Here is a 20240-nt window from a genome sequence, read left to right as displayed (position 1 = left end):
TGATCTTTAATCAACACTGCTCTCTTAGTCTAAGTCAATGATTACAGAAGAATCTTGCATACTTTCCTTCTCATCTTTTCAATCTTTAACCATTTCTTTATGATTCGATCAATGTTCAGCTTGGGATTTTAGTCACTGTATATAATAATTCACATCCTCTTTCCCCCACCCACGCCCTCAAACTCTGCATAATACAAAGCTTACTATCTTCTTTTCATCTCGTCTTCAGGATTTCACAGTCCTTCCAAATTTGTTCTTATGTGTTTGCTCATAGAATTTGTTCTTTTCTTTAACATTCAGAAACATTTCTAAAACTTTCTGGTTTGGAGGTAGGAGAAGTTTATTTTTCTGGAAACTCCAAGAATTTCCATCAGTTTTCTAAGTAGACAGTTTTCCCCCTTTCCCCCCTGTAGAGCACAGCCTTAATGGGACAATTTTTCCATTACTCAAAACTTCCAAACTTTTTGGAACCAGCTGGTGATTTTAGGGCTGTCCTTCTCTTCCAGAGTTTTGCAATTTAAATTCTTGCAGTCGCTAGAAGATAAGTCCGTTGGTTATGACTCCCGTGTTGCAGAGTTCTCAAGAAGGGTCAGTAAGAAGAACACTAAGGCCGCGTCCAGATGAGTGCAGATGTTTGGCTCCCTGGCTAACTAGCACTGTTAGCACCACTACCACCTTGCAGTGCTCCTACTTGTCCCCAGGGAACACCCATGTCACGCACCCTCTGGTGTGTGCCAGGTTACCCCAGGTGGGGTCGGGTATACGGGGGCAGCAACTGTGCTAGCCTCAGCAGCCTGTCCGGGGGGCCAGGGAAGCTGTCGCCAGCTGTCAGCCAGACTGTGGCTTGGGCCACCAATCTCTGGTTTTTGGTGGTGCATGCTGCCTCCACGTGCACCATGCTGCTTGTTTTCTGTGCAGGATTTTTTGACCCCAGGAAATCCCCCATGCCCTCCTCCCCCAAATGACAAGGTGCAAGAAATGCCTGAATGTGCAGTACGTGGCACTGCAGATAAGTCTATAGCACCACATACTGCACAGCGGCGCTTGTCTAGACACAGCCTAAGGCAGGGGTGGGCAACATTTTTGGACAGAGTGCCAAAAACATCCACAACTGCAACTTGTACAATGTTGGTGTGCCAGGGACATGCAGTGGAGGAGCCATGAGTGGCCCAAACCTTGTTCGGGCAGTGCAGCTCTGGCCCCTTCCCTGCTGTCTGCCCCAAGGCGCATGTGCCAAGCAAAATGCCATCACGTGTCACACTCTCACATCCATGCTGGGGGTTGCCTACATAGACTGACATCCAAGTAGGGTGAGATCACATCAATATGGGATTTCAAAATAATTGTTATTATCATGCAGATGGATATGTGAGGACCATTGTTCCAGATGGTTCCTGTTTTTCAGCACTAATTTCTGATCCAATGTTGAGTCCTTTTGTTATAAACTATGTCTTTTTTATGAAGCTATGTATTTTTAAATTTGTTTTTTATATTGCAGACAATATAGATGTTTCATAGGTGTGATCAATATTTTTTTCAAATTCTCTCAGTTAACCTAGTATCTAGTTAACCTTTATTTTGAGGATATGTTGAAAAGTGTCTCAACTGAAAGTATGGGGGTACCGGGGGGATAGGGTTGTAATATCTCCTGTCATACCTCTGTACTTCTTCAAAAGACCTAAATCTATCTTATTTGAATAGTTGTCCAAAACTTATAATAGCAATATGTTCCCAGATATTAAAACTTTGTAATAAATTATTAGTATTTAAATTCAATATTATTATATATGGTTGCTGGAGTTGATGGTTAATTTCTTTTATGCTTTATCTCAAGTTTTCATTGTGACTCTCATAAACGGGTGTTTTATATATTAAATTTGCCCTGGAAGATGTCTTTGTCATGGTAATATGTTAAAGTTTGACTGTTGGATAGGGTGTTTCTTCTATCTGGACCCAGTGTTTATTGTGAAATGGTGTTGTCTAATATATCAGATTTAAGATGATTGGCTTGACAGTACTATTTAATATTTGGAACGATTGATTTCCCCTCTTTTGCGGAGGTCCGTGGGGTGGAATTTCTGAATCTTGGTTTCTTGTTTTGCAAAATACATTTATTTCTCATAGTCTGCATGCATCTAAGATTTGTTGGTATTAGTAGGCAGTTTGGAAATGAAGATTACTTTCAGCTAGACCATTCATTTTAACTGGTACAATTTTATCTAAGCGTATCGTTTCACATTTTGATGAATTCTTTTCTGAGTCTACTAGCCAACTGCCCGTCATGAATGAGGGATTTCAAAGGAGCGTTTACATGGCTGGTCCCAAGGGGTGGCCCTGCCCCTGCCCCTGCTGCTGCCCCTCACTACCAAGCCACAGCCCCCCAGCCCTGCTGCTGCCCCTCGCTCCCAACCCACTGAGCCCTGCCAGTGCCCCTCCCTCACGAAACTGCAGTACCCTGCCCCCCATGCCCTGCGGCCCCCCTGTAACTCTGCTTGAATCACCCAAAACGCTGACCTCAAACCCGGAAGCCCTTCCCCATCGGGGGCGCTTCCCTTCCAGCAGCCAGCCACAGAAATGGTGGGAAACCCTCCCGTGGGAATTCGCGTCCCTGGCACCTCGCAACTCTCCGAGGGCAGTCGAGGCTGCTCTCATTCCTCAGACTGAGGCATCTCCTCCCTCGGCCGGGGGACCTCAATTGCTCAAGGCTGTCCTGGCCTCCAGCCCTCTCTTATGCCTGTGCGCCGATGGCCCCTATACCCCGCACGCCGGGCCTTGTGCGAAGGTTGGAGACCTGAGCTAGTGCAGGTCTTGATCCGCTCCCTGACCCTCTGTGCACTGATCTGTGCACTGCCTGCCCTGCCTCCGCAGGGGTCGGAGACCTGAGCTGCCAAGTGCAGCTCCGAAGCCTCAGCTCACTCCCAGACCCTCCATGCACCACCTGTGCACTGGGTGTCCTGCCTCATGCAGGGGTTGGAGACCCAAGCTGCCGCCTGCAGCTCTGGGGTCTTGGTCCACTCCCTAAACCTCCATGCGCTGACTATGCATCGATGGCATGGTCCCTCATGGCATGGCTGGGGAACACAACCTTTTGCTGTTCCCTGTGTGACAAGTCATCGTTGGGCTCTTTTGGGGCAAATGCTCTGCTCCGCTGGCCAGCTCTGCCAGCTATTCTTTGCCCTCTTCTCCACCCCTCATTGCAGCCACCCACGTGCCGGGCACACTGCCTTTTTATTCCTTTTGGAGGCTCCTCCTCCAATCAGAGAGAGGGGGTTAGTCTTCTCTCTGGTTCATTTCTTCACCTCACCCCTGCATAGGGGCAGGGCAAACCTCTCCCCTGCCATCACCTAATTGGTGGGGGAAGGGGATATACCTGGCCAATCATTTTGAACTTCTTCAAAGCTGGCAAGTGCCACAACTGGACTGTAGCCAGCGAGGGCTACACCCAGCACAGAAGGGACTGAGTAGGGATGGAAGGTGGAGGTGTAGCCCTCTATGTGGGGGAGAAGCACTCCTCCTTGAAGGCTTACATCGGAGCGCCTCAAATCCCTCTGAGTCAAACTATGCAGTGGAATTTCACGAGGCTCATGGCAATAGTAGGGGAAGCGATGCAGGACCAGGGGCTGAAGGTGAATGGAGTACATGAAGAGTGGTCGTTCCTCAAGGACATTATCCTTGAAGAACAAAGAAAGACCATTCCTGTGTGGAGGAAAGGTAGCAGAAGGGCTGTCAATCCCTCTTAGCGTAATAGGGATATCATGGTCCTCTTGAAAAAGGAGAAGTATGCAGACAATGGAAACTTGGGACAGTCCACAAGAAGGAGTATACAACAATGGCCTGCATGTGTGAGATAAGGTTCAGAGTGGGCATGGTGGGATTGACCACCTTCCTACTATTGACGCTTAGCTGGTAGGAGATCAGTTAGAAAAGTTAAACATTTATAAGACATCAGGACCAGATGGACTTCACCCAAGAGTGCTGAAAGAGCTGGCTGAGGTCATTGTGGGACCTCTGGCGAAACTCTTCCAAAACTCATGCCACTTGGGGGAGGTCCCTGAAGACTGAGGAGGGCCAATGTTGTGGTCATCTTCAACCGGGCAAATACTGGCCAATTAGCCTAACTTCAATGCCAGGGAAAATCCTGGAAAAATTCATCAAGGAGTCTATGTGCGATACGCTTGCAGAAGGTAGGATTCTGAATGACAGCCATCATGGCTTCATCATGAGCAGGTCTTGTCTTACCAATCTCATCTCCTATGACCAGGTATCTCACCGCTTGGAGAAGAGAGAGATGGCTGACATCATATACCTAGACTTCCAAAAGGATTTTGATCTCGTATTCCATGATGTTCTCACGGGAAAATTGGAGGATTATGGACTTAGCTGCCAGTTAGGTGAGAAGGAAACTGGCTGGAAGGTAGGACCCAGAGAGTTCTTCTGAATGGATCTGTCTTGTCTTGGCGAAAAGTGGCCAGTGGTGTCCCTCAGGGGACAGTGCTTGGTCCTGTGCTTTTCAACATCTTTACCAATGATTGGAAAGTGCAGGTGAAGAGCTCATTGGCCAAGTTCACAGACGACACCAAGCTATGGGGAGCATGATCACGCTTGAAGATAGGCTGCAGATTCGGGTGGACCTAGACAGGCTGGCAAGCTGAGCGGATCAGAACCAGATGAAGTTCAACACTGAGAAGTGTAAAGTGCTCCACTTGGGGGGCAAACAATCCCCAACATGCTTACAGGCTTGGCAATGCCAATTTGACTAGCACCATGACTGAGACGGACCATGTCTTGTGACTCCTGGGGCTGGCGGGGCGTGGTGCCTGCCTGTAGGCGTTGGTGGTGAGGGCATGGTGGCAGCGAGCAGGAACTACCCGCAGTCAGCCATGGTGATGTCAGTGGCAAGGCTGGGCTGAGCAGGCACTGCCCACAGGCGGTTGCAGTGGTGTTGGTGCTGGGGTGGTGAGCAGTGAGCAGCAACCGCTCACAGACATCACCAGCAGTATGAGAGGCGGCCAATCCCAGGGGGTGCACCACCAATCTCAGGCAGCGCAGGTGCGCACCCCCTACATGTCACCAATGGACCTAGGGGTAATAATAGGCTATAGCATGAACATGAGGAGTCAGTGCAATGCTGTAGCCAGGAGGGTAAATAACCAATGCATCTCATGTCAAACCAAGCAAGTGATTCTTCACTCTTTACTCAGTGTTTGTGAGACCACAGCTTGAATAGTGTGTCCAGTTCTGGGTGCTGCACTTCAACAAGGACTTGGAAAAACTTGAGAGATTCCAGAGAAGAGTCACCGTATGATCAGAGACTTGCAAGGGAAGCCATACGAGGAAAGGTTGAGGGACTTGGGCCTCTTCAGCCTAAAAAAGAGAGCGCTGAGAGGTGACTCGGTGGCAGCTTACTGCTACATCAGGGGCGTACATCAAGGGCTCAGTGAGCAACAGTTCACCAGGGCACCCTTGGGGAAACAGGAGTAATGGCCACAAACTTCTGGAAGATGCTTCAGGCTCAACTCTAGGAAAAAACTTCTTTAGGGCCAGGGTGTCCAGACTGTGGACTAAGCTCCCCCGAGATGTTGTGCAATCACCTACCCTGAAAATGTTCAAGAGGAGACTGGACAGTCACCTTGCTGGGGTCACCTCACCCCAGTTGTCTTATTGCCTAGAGCAGGGGGGCTGGACCTGATGATCTTGCAAGGTCCCTTCCAGCCCTTTACAATTTATGAATTGCCTGTGCATTATCAACTCTATTTTAGTCTATGTTAAATATATCTAGGGAGTATTTTTTTCTAATGTATTTGCTAAGACCGATGAAAAAATATTCTCTCTTTTTTTAATAAAAAAATATACGTCATTATAAAGCACAAATAGGTATGCCCTTTTTGGTATTGGAAGTACCACCATATATGATTCTTTCCAGGTATCAGAAGTCTTCTTTTTATTCTTCAGCATCTCTTTAAAAACTTCTGATAAAAGGTGCACTAATACTGATGTAAAACATTTGTAAAACTCTGGAGGGAGCCCATCCGACCCTGGAGATTTACCATTTTGAGAAACTTAATTTTGTTTATAGACATCAGGGCTGGAAGGGACCTCGGGAGATCTCTTCTATTTTAATGTCTTTTTCTAAAAACTCTTAGTCCTCAGGGTCTAGTCTAAGCAAATTTCCTTTCCTTAGGTATTTATGTACTTGTTCACGATTTGCTGGATCTAAAAAATAGAGATCTTTTTAAGACCATTCAAAGATTTGACATGTGGCTTTTTGCCAGGTAAATCATTTGGAGCTCTCTACCCAGGTGCTTTAATTTCAATGTCACATTTTCAAAAAAAAAAAAATTAATAATAGCTCATCCTTTTCTTTTCCCCACTTGAAACTGCTGTTCACATGCTGGTGACTTCAACAGCTGTGTTAAGCCTTAGAAAATGGTCCCCTTAGAGCCCCCATCGCAGTGTGCATGCTCTTGGCTGTGCCGGATACTGTCTCACAAGGGAAATGTAGGCAGGGAAAGCGCTCTGCTACCAAGCCTTCCTCTGCAGCTCGCTCCAGACAAGGATTGCTGAGCAGCTGTTTTGGCTTCGCTGCTGTGGTGGCCATCGAGGTACCTCAAGAATAGAGGACAGTTACATTTATTGCACAGTGATTTTTTTTTTTTTTTTTACTAAATTCAGTGCTAACTCATAAGAACCACGTCTTTCTCTTGGGCATGTTAAACTTATATTGAAGACAAACGGTGGCAGACAACAGCCATAATATAAGGATGTTGTTAGGAAGCTTGACAAATAGGAGCTTTGGTGGCATTCCCAGGACCAATACAAACACGGGAGTAATTAAATGTCTACTGTATTAACCAATGAAGGCAAACAATCTAAAGTTCAGTTGTGGGTTGAAAGGGTGGGTGACTCAAGACAAAAATAGAGGACCTAGAGGCTTCCAGTTTTGTATCAACAGAGGACAGAGCATCAGAAAACAGGACGGTGCTCTATAAAAAAGGGCGAATGGCCACCCTATTACCACCCCTAGCTCCTCTCCAGGCTGAGGGCTGCTCCCCGATATGTGGCTTCGAGGCCCTGGGAGCTGCTCCCCGCCCCCCGCTGGGTTGGTGCCAGGGGCACTCCAGGATTGGGTTCCCAGTCCATGCTCCCAGGAACCTGGGACGGGGGCAAATAGGGGAGGAAATGGGGAACCAGGGCTCAGACTGGGGCAGGGACTTTCCAGTGGGTGCGGTGCCTGCTCTGGGTCTGCACCAATCACATGGTTTGACACCATCTTTTGCGACGATATGGCCCATATACTTAATGTTGTAGACTAAAAACTGTATTTTGTGCTTATTAAACTTTACTCCTTTCAGACGTGCTCTCTCCGGGACTCGTTTCAGGACAGTGTCACATTCCCCTTCGGTAGCCACTGCAACGAGCACGTCATCCACAATTATGTGGATTCCTGGAAAGTCACCAAAGCACTCGTCATTCTGCTGGAACACTTTACCAGCCAACTTAACACGAAAGGGAAGGCAATCGAAGTGGTACCGTCCCCCTGGGGTGTTAAAGGTACACAGCTCTGCCGATTCCTTGTCCAGTTTGACTTGCCAATAGCCATCCTTTTCATCAATAATAGTAAACAACTTCTTACCCGACAAGCTCTTCTGCACATCTTCTACAGTGGGAACTGAAGTGCTGCCTCAGCACTGCCTTTTGGAGGTCTTGTGGGTCTAGACAAAATCACAGCAAACCATCCTTCTTTTGTGAGATCACAAGGCTATTAACTGAGGGTGTGGGCTTCCTCACCTTCCTAATGACTCCCATAGCTTCCAGTGTTTGGAGGGCAGGCTTCAACTTGCCTAGGGTTGCATAGGGACGTTTTCTACACCCATGGACAACTGGTGGTACTGCTGGGTCGGCACAGATGTGGTGGGTGCCAGGAAATTGTCTCAAACCTTCAAAAACATCCGGGTATAGTTTGAGAAGGTCTGCCTTGGTTGCAGGTGCTGTCGGAGCCATTCCATGGACTTGTCTGATATGGTCTAAGGGGGTGCATGCCACCCTACCAAGTATTGGTGGGTCACGATTGTCTGTTATATAAGAAGTTAAATCAGATTCATTAGCACCAGATTTGCAGTGTGCAATGATGCACCCTGTGGTTTGATGCGTGCACTGCCAAATGCAACCAATGTCATGTGAGCTGGAGTCTTGTGTACTTTGGCCCAAACCCAAAACCTTTGCTACAGCTGCTGGAATAGTGTTTGCTTCTGCTCCAGTATCTAACTTAAAATCAACTGGCAAGCTAGTAGTCATGACTGCTGTACCAGGCCTTCTGGTTATCAAAGGTCTGTGAATGCTACCTCGTAGACCGATATATAGGGTGCTGACTCCCGTTTGCAGAAGTTGAAGCCTCTCCCTTTGATATGCACATATTCACAAAGTGGTCCACTTCAGAGCATTTGTAACAAGTTTCTCTCAAAGTTGGCAGGACTGAGACTTGTGTGTGCTTCCACTCCTTCTGCAAGCTCTGCCTTTAGTTTGACTGCCCACCTGTGCAGCAACCTTCACTGATGGCTTGCTTTGTTTTTGCTCAACTGTATGCAATCTTGCTTCTCCAGCCACAGCTGGAGCCTGAGCACTTGTGAAAGCCTTTGCCCTGCAGATAACCACAGCCAGTGCTAGGGTGAGGGAGGGATTTTTCAGAAGCCCTTTCCTTGAGCTTGCAGTCAGTTATGCAGAAGACAATTCTGTCCCTCAGCGATGAAGGACACGTACCCCCAGCGGCTGGGGGGGGACGGTGGCACTGGTGGCAGTGGGAGCGCGACATCAGTAGGAGCATGGCGGTGGTAATTGGGGAGCTCTTGCAGATGCTGCTGGTGCTGTCAGTGGTGGGGTGAGGAGGGGGTGGTGAGTGCCAACTAGGGGTTGGCGATTCCCCACAGACACTGCCGGCAGTGTGGGCAGCGGCCAGCGGTGATCACTGACTGCCCGCAGACACCACCAGCAGTGTCAGGAGTGGTGAGCGGGGATTGCTTGTTAATTGCTCAATTAACGAACCCAAGCCACAACCACAGGGCTAGAGCACTGTCAGCGCCTATCTCCGGGTAAACAGGCCACTGCTCCACCCCAGAGCCAACTGCAGTTCCTGTCCCTATTATACCCAGTCCTGCTCCCCTCCCCAGAGTGAGCTACAGCTCCTATCCCTGTTACACCCAGCTGATGCCCTCCAGAGCCAGCCACATCCCAGGGCCAGGCAAGAGGCCAGTATGTAGTTTATAGCCCTTAGGCACGATGCCCAGTATATGTTCATAGTGCAAACTGGGGAATGCCCAGAGGCTGCACAGCTTCCTCACCTGACACCTGGGTTCTCCACCCGCCCTGGCAGGGACTGTCTCCACATCTGCTCTGCCCTGGGATAAGTTCAGAGCTGCTCCTTGACAATCCCTGCCAGCAGTGCCCCTGGCCTGGCGGGTGAGAGCAGGGGGTGCTAGGAGCCCGGACAGCTGGTTCTTTGGGAGGATTGGGGGCTCGTGGGTGAGAGCAGCGGGGGCAAGAGCCCGGATGCCTGGGTTCTCTGGGAAGTAGGATCTGGTGTCCTAGAACAAGGGGTTGCACACCAGACGCCTGGGTTCCCTTCCCTGAGCTCTGAGTCACCCTGCGCCTTCTGGGCCCCCACCCCCAACCTGCCCACAGCCCCTCCCAGTGCCCATATAAGAGACAGAGCAGTGCTGAGGGCACACAAGAGCCATGATGCCTGCCCTACACATGTCCATTCTCCTTGGGCTGCTCATCACTGGTGAGTGGGTCCCGTTCCCCCGCAGAGCCAGCTGCAGCTCCTGTCCCCGTTATACCCAAGCTGGTGCTACCCACAGAGCCAAGTGCAGCTCCTATCCAGGTCCTTCCCCCTAACAACCCATGTCTCGAAATGAGGAAAAGACAGCGACCCCTTTCCCCTGCTAGTGAACCCCTGTGGCCATCATGGGGGAAGGAGTGCAGTAGCAGATGGTGTCCAGCAGGTGGGGGGGGCGGTGTGCTTGGAGGACCTCTTCCTGCCTACAGGTCCTTCTTTTGCTAGTAGCCCCTGTTGTTGGCATTGTAGTGCACATCCCCTTTGGGACCCCCTTGCAAGCAGCAGAGGGTGTCATGGCTGGGGGGGGAATCTCTGAGAATCTGGTCTATCTCTAGGCCCAGATCCCTGCTAGAGCAATGGGGCACCTGATTGGTGGGGATCAGGATCAAGGTCTCCCAGCCCCAAACTTGGTGCTAGGCACTGAATGTGCCTCTCCGATCCAGTGCCTTCCCCCATGGCGCCAGGCTCTGGACATAGCCCATTATGCTTACTTCATGTCCATGAATTAAGTGGAAAGGGATCTTGGAGTCCTAGTGGACTCCAAGATGAACATGAGTCGGCAGTGTGACGAAACCATCAGAAAAGCCAATGGCACTTTATCGTGCATCAGCAGATGCATGACAAATAGGTCCAAGGAGGTGATACTTCCCCTCTATCGGGCGCTGGTCAGACCGCAGCTGGAGTACTGCGTGCAATTCTGGGCGCCGCACTTCAAGAAAGATGCGGATAACCTGGAGAGGGTCCAGAGAAGGGCCACTCGTATGGTTAAGGGCCTGCAGGCCAAGCCCTATGAGGAGAGATTAGAGAAACTGGACCTTTTCAGCCTCCGCAAGAGAAGGTTGAGAGGCGACCTGGTGGCTGCCTATAAGTTCGTCAGGGGGGCACAGAAGGGAATTGGTGAGTATTTATTCACCAAGGCGCCCCCGGGGGTTACAAGAAATAATGGCCACAAGCTGGAGGAGAGCAGATTTAGATTAGATATTAGGAGGAACTTCTTCACAGTTCGAGTGGCCAAGGTCTGGAACGGGCTCCCAAGGGAGGTGGTGCTCTCCCCTACCCTGGGGGTATTCAAGAGAAGGTTGGATGTGTATCTAGCTGGGGTAATGTAGGCCCAGCACTCTTTCCTGCTTATGCAGGGGGTCGGACTCAATGATCTATTGAGGTCCCTTCCGACCCTAGCATCTATGAATCTATGAATTAATTAGTTACCTGCACCCATGGAACAAGCTTCTGCAGGAAACGATCATTCCTAGAAATTCAAAAGAAATATTGTTGGTCCTCAGTAGGCAGCTGGGAGAAAGCGAGACTTGTGATGCTCTGAATAAATGTGTCAAGCTGTCAGTCAATCAATCTTCAATTCATCGATTAACCGAGTCTGAAGTTTGTTGCAAAAGTCGCAATGTACTCGATGGATGGGTTATTTCTAGCGAACAGATACTGGCAATTAATATATCGTTACCATCATTGCTACTGTTGCTGTCGTTTTATTGCTATCATCACTATTATTGTTGTTATTAACATACTAATAACAGAAGAACAATAATTCTAACAATAGAAGCACCACAATAATTACTATAATAATAGTAATAAGGACAATACTAATAAATGCAATACAAATATAATTCATAACGAAGAGACTGTTGTAATCATTACATTTCATTGTTATTAGGAGTAATCAACATGGCTGCCACATGACCATAGCGCCAAGGTGACATACAAAGATGGCTGCAGCAGGCCCAGCTCCGGAGCACTTAGTAGGCTGAGGCTGATATGGCGTCTGTGACACGGGCACCACGGAGCCAGACTTGGAACTGGCTGGGTAGTACGAGGCCCAGATGGTGGCCCAAAATGGCTGCCGTGTGCTTAAATCCCAGACAACCTGCCTGGCACGAGGCAAATATGGCTCCTTGTCCAAGTGCCAGGCCAAGGTCCTGACCCGACTCGTCAGGTGTCCTGTCTTGCGTGCTGAATGCCAGCCCAGCTCAGCCAGGACCTGCTGCTGGTGCGAAAGCTTTCCCGTGGGCCTCCACGAGGCGCTTGTCATCCTGCTTGGTTTCCCGGCCAAGGCCAGGGTAGACCGTTGCGGCCGTCCTGGTGTGTAGCAGACCAAGGAAACCCAGCGTGCCAGCCCCATCCCATCCATTCACCTTAGCTGCCACTTCGAATGGTGCATGGCAGATACCCCACTATTGGGTGCAGGGTTGAACATGAGCCTTTGACCAAGACCTGGGGCTTGTGCGTCTCCCCTGCCTGCGGGGGTACGCCAGTTGCAGCTCTTGTTAAGCTGATCCCAATGCCCCCCGACCCTGCTTCACCTCCCTTCCCCTTTATACCCAGGCTGACACCCCCAGAGCCAGCTGCAGCTCCCATCCCCATCGCACTCAGCCTGATGCCCCCCAGTGCCAGCTGCAGCTCCTATCCTCATTACACCCAGCTTGATACCCTATACAGTGGCCCGAGTTAAGGACTCAAATTCGAAACGCAGGAATAATATACAGGAAGAGCAGTCCTAAAAAGGAGATACAGAATAAGGGCGACAGAGGAGAACTGATATAGGTTGTTACATTAAGTAACAACAGACCACCTTTTTTGGAAGTTTGGCACTCCTCAGCACAAGACGGGAGTCAGAGAAAGAGGTGTACGTAGGGGTAAGGACCCGGAGGCAGGAAGGAGTATGGAATCTGCAGAGAGGGGCAGAATAAGGGAAGTTGTGATTCCCGCTGGACAGAGGTCTGGAAGAGACTGACGTCTATGGGGGAAGACAGACCCAAGCGCAATGGGGCTCCCACTAATGCACTGGTGAAGAGATTGATACAGTTCACTGAGACAGAAGAGCTAGCAGAAGGAGCAGAGCCAGACCCACATTGGTTGGGTCAGCCTTCAGTGCCTCTGGACCCACAGCAGAGATGCCCCACTCCCCAAGCACCGAGGGGGCTAGTAGGACGAGTCTGCTTCGACCACTGGGGGTGCCCAACCACTCCAGTTTTAGCGGAAGACAAGGGGAATGTGAAAAAACCCCAAATGCTGATTGATCCTGGAGCCTCAATTAGTATTTTGCACCAGCAATGGGGTTTTAATGGATCCCAATCTTCTGCAACTACAGTCCTATACTGGAGAGTTAGAGGACTTGCTGGCAACCCAACCTGTTGCTAAACTTAAATAGAAAAGTGAAAAGTTGGGGAGAAATATAGAATACAGAAGAACGAGCCAGGAGGAGATGGTGAGAACGGGATTGTGGGGATGACGGCTTTGCAGCAGGGAGGAACACATGGATTTAGCCAATGGACGTCTGTGCAAACAGCCAGTAGAAGAGAAGACTGTTGATTTCTATGGTGCGCCGCTGTGAAGCTATCAAAGCTCCTGCTGTCACTGATGAAGTTGATCAGGATGACTGGATGCAGGCATTTCCTACGCTTTGGGCAAAGGATCAGTTAGAACATGGCAAGATACAGGCTTGTGTCTTAAGGGACCAGCCCCCCCGCCCTCTACCTCCACGGTCTTGGCTGGAGCTGAGCAAGGCCAGCCTGGGCTTTAGCGGTGGGGAGTGGGGTTGGGGAAGGAGGAAAGAATCCCCCAAGTACTGAACAGAACCCCCTGCCCCGGTGGGGAGAGTCCCCCCCGGGGCCTGGACCGGGTAGCTTTGCATACAGCACCCCCTCCATGCCCTGCAGTGGTGGTCTGGGGGGGACGGGGGAAGGAGGAGGAGGAAGGGGAAGAGTTCCCCCCAGCACTGAACAGAGCTCTCCCCCTGGCCACAAGTGGGGTAGGGTTACCATATTTCTAGGCCCAAAAAAGATGATATCTGTTATGCGCAGGGGGCGGGAGGGGGAGTATGATCGTGGGATGGCAGTGACATGCCAGTACCCTGCCTCTGCCCATTCTGTTGCCCTGCACTGCCAAGGCAAAACTGCCCCCAGACCTGCTGCTGCCCCTCATGCCTGACCCACTGACCCTAGCCCTACCAGTGTACCTCACTCCCAAACCACAGTAACCTGCTTCCCTGAGCCACGAAGGTGCTCCTCGCTCCTGACCCGCAGCCCCCGCTTGCCCAGCCCTGCTGGTGCCTCTCACTCCTGATCTGCAGCCCTGCCGGAGGGGCTGGAGCGCAGTGGCTCCAATTCACGCAAGCAGTGGTGCAGTGTGCCTTGTCACACCCTGGGCTGGAGGGGAGAGGAAGGGAAGCTTGTGGCACCCCCTGCCCTGGGACGGGGCTGCTGCACAGCACCAGGCAGCTTGGCCACAGCCCCCCCTCTCCCCTCCTTCTCTCCCGCAGCGTTTTCTGGCCGCTCAGCCCCTGTGAGCACGCCATTGGCCCGTGCTATAGACCAGCCACAGAGCTCCTCGCTGCCCCCCTGCCCCTTACCCCCACTGGAGGGGCAGGCAACACCCCAGCCACCACTCCTCCTGCTCTGACCAGATGTCCAAGATTTTGCTTTGTTTCAGGGGTAGGAGCAGGGTAGGGTGATTAGAGGCAGGAGGTTGCTCCACATGGGCCTGTGCGCGCCTCTGCAGCTGCAGACCGGTACATCTCTGCTTTCTGTTGTCTCCAATCACCTTCCCCTACTCTTACCAGTGGAGCAAAGCAAAATCCCAGACATTTGGGCAGATTTAAAAAACCCGTCCAGACAGGTCTGTAGGTTGGTGTCATGTGCAACTTGTCGATTCATCTGTGCTCTGCAGAAGCTTCCCACCCCTCCAATCAGCCTCAGTCACCAACCACTGAGGACAGGACATGGGACCCATGACACCCGCCCTACACACGGTCACACTCCTAGGGCTGCTGGTCACTTGTGAGTGGGCCCTGTTCCCCTCCCCAGAGCTAGCTGTAGCCCTCTCCCCATTATACCCAAGCCGACACCCCCAGAGCCAGCCGCAGCTCCTCTCCTTGTTATACCCAGCCCGATGCCCGCCCCTCCCCTGAGCTATCCACATCCCAGGGCCAGCTGAGAGGCCAATATATGGTTTACAGCCTAGACACAGTGCCCAGTACACGTTCATGGTCTGAACTGGGGAATGCCCAGAGGCTGGCGCCAACTTCTTCCCTGCCTGGACTCCTGGGTTCTCTTCCTATCCCGCAGGGAACATCTGCCCTGGCCTCGGGTGTCAGTACAGAGCTCCCCCTGCCCCTGCTGGCTGTGCCCTGGAGATGGTGGCTGGTGGTAGAAGGGCTGGGGGCCTGGACACTTGGGTTCTCTGGCGGGGGACTGGGTGCTTTTGGGTGACAGCAGTAGGGACCAGGAGCCCGGATGCCGGCATTCTCTGGGGAGCAGGATCTGGTGCCTTAGAACAAGGGGTGTGTAACCCTGTTGCTGTTGACACATGCCGAGCAAAAAGGGCTGGGTTCAGTTCTGGGGGTACTAAATATATTTTACTTTGGCTCGAGCCCCTACCCAGTCTAGTTAGGAAACACTAAATGAATCACCAGGGCGTCCCATAGATTTATTACCAAGACAAACACCAGACCACAACACACAGGCAAGCAAAAACAAAAACACTGTCCTGGTTCAAAGTACTCCCATATCACCCCTACCCAATAGGACCCCAGGCTCAGAGGTCCGAGAGTTGGGGAGTCTCAACTGAAAAGAAGTCAGCCCCTGGGAATTTGGGTGCATCGTCTCTCTCACTGCTGCTGTGCACTGGTTCCCTGTGCGCGGCAAAGGGCCCTCTGGCGAGCTGATGCAGCTCCGCCGAGCTGCTGGGAGCACTGATCTCTGCTCTTGCCCGAGTGGCTACAGAGGGGAGCTACTAGCCGCTGCCCTGGACTCCCAGTCCAAACCCCACATGACTACTGGATTTGAACCCCTGGCTCTCTGTACCGCCGCACCTCAGGCTCCAGCCAGTATCCCAACGGTTCCCCTTCTCCTCCCCAGGGAAAAAACAGAGGGCGAGCCCCTCAGCTCAGGAGGCCTGACCCTTAAGATTTTTTTTTTTGTGATTTCTTAGTTGGTCTAATAAATCTAAGAGTTGTAGAGTTTTGCATTTCCTTTTATCTCAGACCAACTCCCAATGTGGCTACTAAATATATCCCTGAAATGTGGGAGTGCCCTATGTTACCTGATTTTGCAATGATAAACTGTATTGCTAAACACAAAGGAAGATTTCAACACCTTCCTACCATCTAACACCACCAGGGAAGAAATCCTGCCTTATCTACATATCAGAGAGCAACTGCCACAAAGGAACTCAAATCTCATGGATCCGGAGGCGCAGACATCCATCTTCAGCTTCCTCCATGCAAAATGAAGTTTATTTTCTACCTAAGGGGACTTTCACCCTCTTTAATTTTCCCTTGGCCTGAAGAAGGGCACATGTGCCCAAAAGCTTGCAAAGAAAGATAATTTTTTTGTGATTTCTTAGTTGGTCTAGTAAAAGGTATCATTTGTGAACCAAGAGTTTTAGGAGTTTTGAAATTCTTTCTGAATCTTAAATCACTTTTCTGACCTTACCCCAGGGCCCCAGTCAAGAAGCGGCCACATTGGGACACGGCTAAGGCATTCAAAAGGGTCAGGACTCCTAGTAGAGGCGATATCTATCTTTTTAGACCAACTAGGGGTCTGCAAAAAAAAAGGTCTTAACGTGCAAGCTTTTGGGCACAAGCACCCTTCTTCTGGCATAGGAGAAAAGATTGTACAAGTTCTCCTGGGTAGACATGAAAGTTCATAATTCAGAGGAGAGTTGAAGGTGTGGTGAAATCTGTTTGCAACAGTGCAGGTTGGGCTCAAAGAAGAGCTGGAAGAGTCTGTTTACCTGGCAGCAGGACGTACTGCGTTTCCTTCTGGATCTGATGTTTCTTATTTCACAGAAGAGTAAAAAGACAGGAGGTTCCTCCGGGTAGGAGTTTCTTAGGTGGGGAGGTGACTCTGGGCTCTGTGATAATGCAAATGACCTGAAACAAAGGCAAGAGCAGGGACAAAGGGGTCAGGCTCCAGGATTTGGGCGAAGTCACTGGACTGGTTTTCCCTGGTTCTGTTGAGGAATCCAAGGCAATGGGGGGGGGGTCCTCTCCTGTCCTGGAGAAGGCACAGTATACAATCACAGAGCAAACGGGATCAGGCTTCCCAGCCAAACAGGACACACTGTGACATGAAACACGCTTTATAGAAACAGCACAAAATGACTTGTACTTTTTGGGTGTGCAACAGGTGGGGGTGGAGCCCGATGCCGGGGTTTCCTATGGGGTGAGCTCTGAGTCCCTGTGTGACTTCAGACCCTGCCCCCGCACTGCTCCTACAAGAGGCCCGCAGGACCCAGCCCAGCCTGGACTCATGAGCCACAATGCCCATCCTACACACGGCCTGGGGTGGAGCGGGCCCCGCTTCCCCCAGAGCCAGCCGCAGGTCCTGTCCCTGCCACCCCCAGAGCCAGCTGCATGCGGGGCCCATACAGAGTTTACGGCCCTTCAGCACGATGCCCAGTACAGGTTCGTGCTGCAAGCTGGGGACCCGCAGAGGCTGCACAGCTTCCTCCCAGCCCAGACACGGGGGGGCGGGTGTCCCCACGTCTGCCCCGGCCCCCGGGCTCAGGGCCGCATCCACGCACAGGCGAGCGAGGCAGCGCCCAGGGCCTGGAGCGGCAGCGGGCCCCGCTCCTTCGCCGGCCGTGGCGGCACGGGCGGCCTCGCCCGCCGCCCTCCCCCTCCCCTTCCGGCCGCCCGGCCGGGGCACGAGGGGCCCGGCCCGCCCCGCCCCGCGCCAGAGGCGGCGGCGGCCGGGCGGAGCGGGGCCCCGCCGCCAGCCCCGGGCCGGCAGCGCCGAGCGCCCCCGCCCGCTCCCGGGGCAGCGCCGAGCCGCCTCTGGCGCACTGCCGGCGGGACCGGGCCGGGGGCCGCTCCTCCTCCGCGGGCACCCGCCCCGCGCGGCGCCCACAGCCGCACCCCCCACACGCACCCCATACCGCCCCCCCCCACACGCACCCACCCCCGTACACCCCTGCACCACACGCCCCATGCCCTCACCACACACACACACTACTCACCCACCCCCGTACACCCACCCCCCATAGACCCCCACCCCCCCACCACACACAACACCCCCCCACAACCCCACCATACACACTCACCCACCCCCACCACATACTCACCCACCCCATACACCCCTGCACCACACCCCCCATGCCCCCACCATACACTCAGCCCCCATAGACCCCCACCCCCTCACCACACACAACACCCCCCCCATGACCCCACCATACACCCCCACCTCGCTCACTCACCCATTCGGACACCCGACAGAGACAGCCACAGCCTGTGCCTGTGCCTGTACCTGTTACACCCAGCTCAGAGCCAGCCCCAGCTCCTACTGCTTTATACTGAACCCCGCTCCACCCCAGAGCCAGCTGCAACTACTGTTATAGCCAGCTCAACACCCCACCCTGCTCAGAATCAGCTGCAGCTCCTGTCCCCATTATACTCAACCCGATGCTCCCTCCAGTGCCAGCCACTTCCCAGGGCCAGGCGAGGGACCCATACAGGGTTTACACCCATCAGGCATGATGCCCAGTACAGGTTCATGCTGCAAACTGGGCAACACCCAGAAGCTGGCACCAGATACCTCCCTGCCCTGACACCTGGGTTCTCTCCCTGCCCTGGCAGGGACGGTCCCCATGTCTGCCCTGGCCCCCGGGATCGGTCCAGAGCTGGCCCAACTGACCCTGCTGGCCGGGCCCCTGGGATGGTGGGTGAGAGCAGTGGGGCTGGGAGCCCGGATTCTCCGCACAGGACTGGGGGCTTGTGGGGAGGGCAGCAGACAAGGAGCCCGGACACCGGTGTTCTCCGGGACTGGGACGAGCTGTCTGGTGTCCTAGAACAAGGGGTGGGGCTGGAGCCTGGGTTCCCTTCCTGGAGCTCTGAGTCACCCTGCGCCTTCAGGCCCCCCCTGCATCCCACCCAGTGTCCACATAGGAGGCAGGTGGGGCCAGGCCCAGCACAGACCAGCGTAGATAGGACATGGGAGCCATGATGCTCTCCCTGCACGGTCATACACCTGGGGCTGCTGGTCACTGGTGTGTGGGCCCTGCTCCTTCCAGAACCAGCTGCAGCCTGTCCCCGTTACACCCAACCCAACACCCCGCTAGAGCCAGCCACAGCTCCTGTCCTTGTTACACCCAGCTGAGCCCCCCTGCCAAATCAGCTGCATCCCCCCACAGCCTCTGGCCTGCACTGCCTGAAATGCCTGCCCTGGCAGGGGGACTGCAGGGGCCAGGTGGAGACTGTCGACTGGGCCAGAACTTCTGTGTGGTGCAAAACTTGTATGTGATCCCAGATGAGACCCCAGGGGTTGGGCGAGGTGGGGCCCAGATGCCTGGGTTCCCTGGGAGGCTGCAGGGGCAGCTGGGTTGTCCCCATCAGGTAAGAGCCCCTCCTGGGACACCCGGCTGCCACCTCCAGCTCCCAGGCCCCAGACTCCTGGGTTCCAGACTCACCTCTGATTTCCTCCCCCCGCATCAGCCGTGACCAGTGCACTGCGGGTGGGCTGCATGGCTCTGCAGAGCTCTGGTCTGCTCTCCTGGGACATCGTGGCCAGACTGAGTGGCAACAGCTTCTGCTGCACCACAGATCTGTGCACCAAGAGTCACTCCCCAGAGCCAGCTGCCCCAGCCAGTTACACCCAGCTCTGCCTACCCCTACCCCGATATGCACGGCCTGAGGCTGCCCAGAGCCAGCTGCAGCTCATATCCGCCTTATACCCAGCTTGCCCCCCGCCCCCAACTAGTTGCAGCTCCTAACCCCAATATACCTAGCCCTATGCCCCCCAGAGCCAGCTGCAGCTCCATTATACCCAGCCCCATGCCCACTTCCCAAGCCAGCCCCAGCTCCTTTCCCTGTTACACCCCAGAGCCTGCCGCATCGCAGTCTCATGTCCCCACAGGCATACCAATTCCCCCTGGGTGTCCCGTCTGTCAGAGCTGCATGGGATCTGCCCCTGCCTGCGGCCCTGACTCCCTGACCTTGACCTGCCCCGACGCCCAGGACCAGTGTCCGCAGCTCTCCCGGTGCATGTTGCCCGGAAAGGCCCGGATGCCTGGGTTCCCTCCTCACACTGTGCGAGGCCGATCCTGGACGCATGCTGGGCTCCATGTCAGGACTGGGGATGTGGGGAGCCCGGCCGCCTGGGTTCCCTCCTGCTCTGGCAGGTAGAAAGCCTGGTGCTGGCTTAAAAACACAGTGTCTGGGTGCAGAGCCTGGACGCCCGGGTTCTTGGGGTGTGGGTGGTGAGAACCGGGGGGCCCCAGCACCTGCATTTTTGAGGGGAGGGCGCAGACAGGTTGGGCACCCGGCCGTCTGGGTTCCACAGCATGTCCCAGGCCACCCTAGCCCCTTCCTGAACCCTGGCCCCGTGCCTCAGTTTCCCTGTGGCCTCACTCCCCCGTGTCCTGGCAGGGGAGAAGGGAGATGCTGTGTACAAGGCGT

The 20240-nt window shown here is 53.3% G+C and overlaps 1 long non-coding RNA gene across 1 annotated transcript; it reads right to left on the bottom strand.

The window, feature by feature from the left end:
- Window positions 1-11300: 11300 nt before the first annotated feature.
- Window positions 11301-17512, bottom strand: LOC149852705 (uncharacterized). The gene is made up of 2 exons (XR_016439426.1): window positions 16580-17512; window positions 11301-13245 (listed from the first exon to the last, which is right to left on the bottom strand). It is a non-coding gene; the product is annotated as an uncharacterized LOC149852705 (long non-coding RNA).
- Window positions 17513-20240: the final 2728 nt, after the last annotated feature.

Source organism: Crocodylus siamensis, chromosome 15 (genome assembly GCF_052110815.1).
Source record: "Crocodylus siamensis isolate JL-2025a chromosome 15, ASM5211081v1, whole genome shotgun sequence".
NCBI lineage: Eukaryota > Metazoa > Chordata > Crocodylia > Crocodylidae > Crocodylus > Crocodylus siamensis.
This window is presented reverse-complemented; position numbering and strand designations above follow the sequence as displayed.